General features: G+C 39.7%; 1 pseudogene; it reads right to left on the reverse strand.

The window, feature by feature from the left end:
- Nucleotides 1–1850: 1850 nt before the first annotated feature.
- On the reverse strand, nucleotides 1851–3095 carry LOC122748322 (annotated as a pseudogene).
- Nucleotides 3096–7584: the final 4489 nt, after the last annotated feature.

The following is a 7584-nucleotide window of genomic DNA, read 5'->3' on the forward strand; positions in this document are numbered from 1 at the left end:
CTAAGGATACAAAGACAAAAGTGAACCAGTGCTTGCCCTTAAGGAACTTATATTATCTAAGGGGAGACAACATGTACATACAAAATAGATACAAGGTGTTTTTTGATAGAGGAGCCAATAGGAACTGAGAAGAAGGTTAGTAAAGGCTCTTGAAGCTTGTGCTTGAGCTGATTTTTTTTTTTTGCGGGGCAATGAGGGTTAAGTGATTTGCCCAGGGTCACACAGCTAGTGTCAAGTGTCTGAGGCTGGATTTGAACTCAAGTACTCCTGAATCCAAGGCCAGTGCTTTATCCACTGTGCCACCTAGCTGCTCCTTGAGCTGATTCTTGATGGAGACAGTTAAAGGTAAGCAACTTAGGAGAATGTAACTTTACTCTCCAGTGTAACAGGTAAACAATTTACTATTATTTTTTATTTTATTTTATTTTTTTGGTGAGGCAATTGGGGTTAATTGACTTGCCCAGGGTCACACAGCTAGTAAGTGTTAAGTGTCTGAGGCTGGATTTGAACTCAGGTCCTCCTGAATCCAGGGCCAGTGCTTTATCCATGGTGCCACCTAGCTGCCCCCAAGCAATTTACTATTGTCTTCATGTAGGATAACCAAAAAAAGGTTATACCATGACACAATGATAAGAACAAGTCTAGTTTTTGTAATAAAACAATGCCTAAACTTGTCAAATATTGGCCAATTGGCAGCCCAACCCCCATTTCTAAAACCTAACCAGATTTTTTTTGCTTTATGTGCCTGCTTAAAGTTATGATAAAGTTTGAAGTCTCAGAATCTGAGTTGAAAGGTGTTTTAGAAGCCATCTAGTCTAATCAATTTCTTTTCTTTTCTTTTTTAGTGAGGCAATTGGGGTTAAGTGACTTGCCCAGGGTCACACAGCTAGTGAGTGTTAAGTGTCTGAAGCCAGATTTTAACTTAGGTCCTTCTGACTCCAGGGCCCGTGCTCTATCCACTGCGCCACCTAGCTTCCCCCTCGTCTAATCCATTTCTAAACAAGATTGGCCTCTACAAAATACTCAGTTATTGCTTAAAAACTTACTGAATTCTACTTCTAGGAAGATCTAATTGTTAGGACAATCCGTCTCCTTTTTTGTGATTCTTATATTAGGTGACTGCCCTTTTATCTTGAACCAAATGAAAAAGAGAATTGTACTTCTGACAATTCAAGGGGTTCAAAAATCTTCCAAAAGTATTGTCCCTGCTTCAGGTAAAACTAATTTATTTGAACTTGTGTGACTGTTGAAAGTGTACTTTTCACCTTCACCGTTGGTCACCGTTTAGAGATTTATCTGGAACAAATGGAATAAACTGCTGAGTGAGAAAATTATTCTTTCTATTGTGTCATTTAAAATACTGTGGGACTAGCCTGTTTCTGTCTCAATTATTGGGGAACCAGGCTGGGGTTTCTAAGATATTGCTACTTATAAATTAATGGCTATTGCACCCATTTAGGTAGTAAGTATTTATTAAATCATATTAAATGTTAGGAGAGCATTGACCGCATTTAACAAAAGCTGGAAACCTTCCAGCACCTTATTGTCTCTAAGACAGAACACATGGCTCCAAGCGGAGCTCAGAAGTCCTATATTACCTAAAGAGAGAACTTAGCCGACAGCCTTTCTCAACAGCCTTCCTCACCTGTTGTGCCACCCAGAATGGCGTTCACCTCGTGATTCCAGTCTCTTTTCCTCTTCGATAGAGGTGGCGCTTACACACTGATCAAAGGTCATCTAGATCTAGAGTCATTCAATTCCATTGGTTGAAGTGACCTGAGGGTGGTCCATATTAAAATAAGCTCTACCATGATGAGGTCAGGGTCTTGTGAAAGTCCAGTTTTATCTACTTAATCTCCTTTCAATCCATTGTAGATCTTTTGCACTGATTCTTGCTCCAGCAGCTGTTTGATACCTTTCTCTCTGTTGCTCTGTAAACGTTTTTTTTCATAAATTCAACATCAATGGTGATTATAAGAGAGCCCCTGATGTTATTATCCAAGCTAAGCAGTTCTCCTTTTTTCCATGTCTTAGCTCCTGGCCTGGTGATCTTATCCTAGACAACATGAATCTTGTAGCTATTCAGGGGCTACATATTCATCTCAACGCCTATCAGTGACTCCATCAGGGAGATCATTGCATTTGTGTTTAAATCATCTTTGAGCCTTTCAAACACACAGGGAGCTTGAGAACTTTGATCTAGTAATGCAAATCTCCTGACTCCCCATCCACATGTTATTCACCTTCTCCAATGAAGGGATACTCCAAACTGTCTCTCACCCTTGGCTCTATTTCCATCTCCAGAGTGCATTCTTCATTTACCAGCTTGACAGTGGGACATTTCATGAAGACCACTTCCTGCATCATCTGGAAGAACCCCAGCCCCATCTGTGTTGGCCTCATCTCTTGGTGGCAATTGCATTTCTGTTTGTGAGGTGCCTGCCAGACCACAGGTTTATTTCTAGCCACTTCCACAAAATTTCCTGAATATACTTCTTCTTAAGTAACTTCCAGGTCCACGACAAGGTTGCTTCCTCTTGGAATGTTCCCGACTGGCTGGCTTGAGCTTCCTGCAAACATGAAACCAAAATCTCCAAAGAAATGTGAAAAGATCCCCCCATGGGAGCTCTGATGACTATCGTTCAATCCCTCTTTATCAAAAACACGATACTGATTTTGTTTCTCCTTATCTGATAGCACCTCATAGGCAGCCCCTAGATTTTGGAACTTGTCTTGTGCTTGTGGGTCATCGGGGTTCCAGTTAGGATGAAGCTGGAGAGCCAATTTCCAGTGGATCTTTTTAATATCTTTTACAGATGTCCTCTGGGGTACCCCTAGGAGCTTTTTCTTTTGGTGGGGCAATAAGTGATTTGCCCAGGGTCACACAGCTAGTAAGTGCCAAGTGCCTGAGGCCAGACTTGAACTCAAGTACTCCTGAATCCAGGGCCAGTGCTTTATCCACTGCACCACCTAGCTGCCCCTACCCCTAGGATCTTATAGAAATCTCACCCCACTATCAGGGCTTCAAGCCTGTAGAGCAGCAAGAGGCACAGGCTACTCAGCCTATACTGTCTGTCTCTCCAGTGACATCCCATATCTTCTTCACCTACCTGGGCAGTCCAGTTTTTTTTATTTTTCTTTCAAAGAAAGTCTTTTAACCTATCCTTTGTGGTCATGAGTGAAAATTTGTCTATTGTACACAAACAGCACAACTGTCAGTATATTCAGCTAAGCGACTGTTATAATCATGAAGACTCTATGGTGGCCTCAATAACTGACAAAGGCCCCCAAAATTGTGGAAAAGCATCTTTGCCAGGTATTGATACAGTGTGATTGATAGTTTCAACTTGGACCTTGCATTGATAGCCATTCATTATGAGTGCTTCAAATACTGTGAAGCTCCTGGTTATTGATCATTTGAACATGATTCAATATTAGTGTCAACATCCATTTGAAATTCATTAGTCAACCAGTGCAATGAAGTGAGAGCAATCTTGAAAAACTGAATGCACGTGTTTCTTTTGTGAGTAATCAAAACATTATTTGAGCTCCAGTTAGTCTCAACAGAAGCCCTCTGAGATTCAACTATCTTTCTGTGTTCCAGGACCCAATGTTTGCTTAGTCAATTATAGCCCTGGTTATTCCTTACTTGGCAGCTCCCATTAGATGGTGAGCTTCTTGAGAACAGGGACTGTCTTGTCTTTCTTTGTATACCTAGAGCTTTTCACAGGATAACTACATACTACTAATAACCAAGGTGTTTGTAAACTAACAATCAATAACTCTTGTTCCCTCCTGTCATAGTTCCAACTTGATAAGCTTCTTTATATCTGTCTTTTTTCTACACTTCTATGTGAGACTGCTCTCTATCCATCATCATATCTTGAATCCCTAATAAAGACACAGATGGACCCAGACTTTTGGCATTCCCATACAGTAGTATGTACCACCACCACCACCACCACGACCACCACAACCACTACTACCACAACCACTACTGCTGCTGCTAACATCAAGAATGGTAAATGATAATTACTACTATTATTACTGTTACTAATAGTAGGAGTAGTTAGCATTGATTTAGTGCTTTAGAAATTGCCAATGTTTTCACATGTCATTTTATTTGATTTTCACAAAAACCCTGGGTGGTAAATGCTATTATTATCCCCATTTTACAAATAAGGAAACTGAGACTGAGAGAAGTTAAATGACTTTCTCATGGTTATACAACTAGTAAGTATCTGAGGCAGAATCTGAACTCAGGTCTTTCTGCCACTAAGCCACATTGAATTGGGGGACCATAACATTTTTGTCACACAACTGTACCCATAGACAATAACTACCTAAAAGAGCAAGCAATCACATAGTTGTAAGTCACAGATCACCATAAAATATCGGTCAATCTTTGACACATCAGAGATCTGATGTGGCTTATCTATATGAAATATTCATATTTCATCTAGTCCAGTCATGATTTCATCAATTAGAAGGGCTCTTCTCAATCACCTGCCTTTAACTCCATAGACTACTAATTGGAATTCCTTCCTCCTATGAAAAGTCAGGACAAGTTTTACTTGCCTACTTGCCTTTCCTTTCCCTATGTCTATGAAAATCTGTATTGTTTTCCATTGAAAATTATTGAAGATTATGAATAAGTAACCTAGGTGGTCAAGTCTCATTGCAGAGTTGTGGTTCTTCCACTCATTTTTTGTCTCTTGAATATAATTATTGAAATCACCCTCACATTGGACTCTGAACTACATAATAGAAGTAGATACATTCTCTAAGTACCATAAAGAAAGGCAAACATTCTCTTAATGGAATTTAGATCTCTCTTTCCCCAAAAAGGGAAGACCTGAGAACATTAAGGCCAGTTCTTGCGATTTAAATTCCTTTCTTCCTAAAAGGGAAAGAAACCCGAGAAAGACAATACCTGTAAAAATTAAAAGAAAGGTTTTATTAAGCAGGGAAGAAAATCTAACAGGATCATGGGTACCATCTATCCTATTGTCGAACAGGATGCCATGCAATGGAGTTTGAGGGTTTATATACAGTTTAAACAAAGGAATTTGGAGGAAAAGATAGTCTTAGAAAGACCCACTCACAAAGGGAGGAAGGATGTATGGGAGGAATTCCAGAGGTGAAGGATGTGGCTTTTGATACACAAATCAGAAGGCATTTTTGGTGATAGACAGTTCAGTTCAAGGCTTGATTAGGAGAGCTCTTAAAAAAAGAGAATTATTCCAAAGTTAGCTGAAGATACGGTCCATATCCATAGTCACATATCCTGCAGTCAGATAAGTCTTTGTTTGGCTTCAAAGTTACTGATTCCCTGCACATCCAGCTAGGTTTACTCTAGGTCACACCAAGGACTATTGGTGTGTTAGCCAATGAAGCCAGTCTTCATACAGTTGTTCTGGTTACATCTGGATAATTGGGGGACTCAAGTAAATCAAGGTATGCTTTTCCACAGTACTAAATGCACTTATACCACACACTTTAGTTCTCTTTCTGCACTGCAATAAACTCAAGCTTTAAGGCCTACAATTGTCAATCTAGGCTATTCTCAAGCTCCCAAGTTATGGGAACAGTACTAGTCATAAGACTATCCCGACCCTCTTAAATAAGATAAGTAGTTTCAGGGCCCATAGCCCACAGCCAACAATCAAAGCTGTTCCTCTTTTATCCTCTCCCAGCCCCAGCATGCCCTGCTTCAGGACACTCTAATTTTGTTTTTGTTTGCCCCTTTGAGTACTTCTCTTGATCTGTTTGCCTTTGATGTGAACAGATGGTGACTTGAATTTAGTCTTAATTGGTTTGTTCTTGTTGGATAATGTTTTCTCAACTTGTCTCCCTTGTAGGTGAGCTGAGCTGGTGTATTATGACTGTCCTCTCTCAAAGCCTTAGCTACATCTATCATTAATAAGTGCAAGAATTGCTCTAGATACAGTTCTTTGTGTGGCCCTGGCTTCAACTTATCATGCTGCAATCTTTCAATCGTAGTGCTGCTATAAGTTGAGCAACCCTGTGAAATAAATAGCAATTTACTCACTAGGCTGTTTTCATTTATTAAGTGTAAACCTATTAACAATGACCAATGGTGAGAATGAAAAATACACTTTTTTCCAGTTACATGATAGGTAGCTTTCAACATTTGTTTTTTATAAGATTTCTATTTGGGGAAGCTAGGTGGCTCAGTGTATAAAGCACTGGCCCTTGATTCAGGAGGACCTGAGTTCAAATGTGACCTCAGACACTTGACAATTGTTAACTGTTTTTGCCCCACAAAGAAAAAAAAGATTTTTATTTTCAAATTTTTCTCCCTCCTTCCCCCCTCCCCAAGACAGCAAGCAATGTGGTATAGGTTATATATGTACAATCACATTAAACATATTTCTGCATTAGTAATGCTGTGAAAGAAAAATCAAAGCAAAAAGGAAAAATATCAAAAAAAGAAAAACAAAAACCATTAGAAATAGTATGGTTCAATCTGCATCTAGATTCCACAGTTCTTTTTTTCTGGATTTGGAGAGCATTTTCCATCATGAGTCCTTTGGAACTATCTTGGACCACTGTATTGCTGAGAAGAGTCAAGTCTATCACAGTTGATCAACACACAATGTTGTTTATACTGTGTATAATGTTCTCCTGCTTCTGCTTATCTCACTCAGCATCAATTCATGTAAGTCCTTCCAGGTTTCCCTGAACTCCTCCTGCTCATCATTTCTTACAGCACAATAGTATTCCATTACATTCATATACCACAAGTTGTTCAGCCATTCCCCAATTGATAGGCATCCCCTCAATTTCCAATTCCTTTCCACCACAAAAAGAGCAGCTATAAATATTTTTGTACATGTGGGTCCTTTTCTCTTTTTTATGATCTCTTTGGGAAAAAGTCCTAATCGTGGTATTTCTGGGTCAAAGGGTATGCAAAGCTTTATAGCCCTTTGGGCATAGTTTCAAATTGCTCTCCAGAATGGTTGGATTAGTTCACAATTCCACCAACAATGTGTGACAGGTAAAAGTAAATATGTGTGGTCACCTTACCTGTCCCCAGTGTAGGGGAAGCTATGTAGGATTTACTTATAAATTAGAAGCTTCAGCAAAAGTTTAGGCATTAAGCACTTTTTTTTTTTTAGTGAGGCAATTGGGGTTAAGCAACTTGCCCAGGGTCACACAACTAGTAAGTACTAAGTGTCTGAGGCCAGATTTGAACTGAGGTACTCCTGAATCCAAGTCTGGTGCTCTATCCACCGTGCTATCTAGCTGCCCTGGCATTAAGCACTTATTAAAGTATATTAGAGGTTGGCAAAGAGAGAACATGTGTCTCTGCAAGGATAAGAAAGCCTAGCTAGGATCTATGTGGGAGAGAGAGAGAGAGAAAAAGCTTTGTCTCTTTTTAGAGAAAGCCAACCCCTGTTGAAAGCAGCAACAAAGAGGGGCCTGGAGCTAGCCATATAGTGAGAAAATACTGGTAGATATTAATCCTATCATAGGAGATTGTCCCAGGATATTAGTGACTATGCCCTGGTTGGTTTACAGTTGGAGAATTATGTCCAGTTCTGCCACATTAAATGGAAG

Source organism: Dromiciops gliroides, chromosome 1 (genome assembly GCF_019393635.1).
Source record: "Dromiciops gliroides isolate mDroGli1 chromosome 1, mDroGli1.pri, whole genome shotgun sequence".
NCBI classification, from domain to species: Eukaryota; Metazoa; Chordata; class Mammalia; order Microbiotheria; family Microbiotheriidae; genus Dromiciops; species Dromiciops gliroides.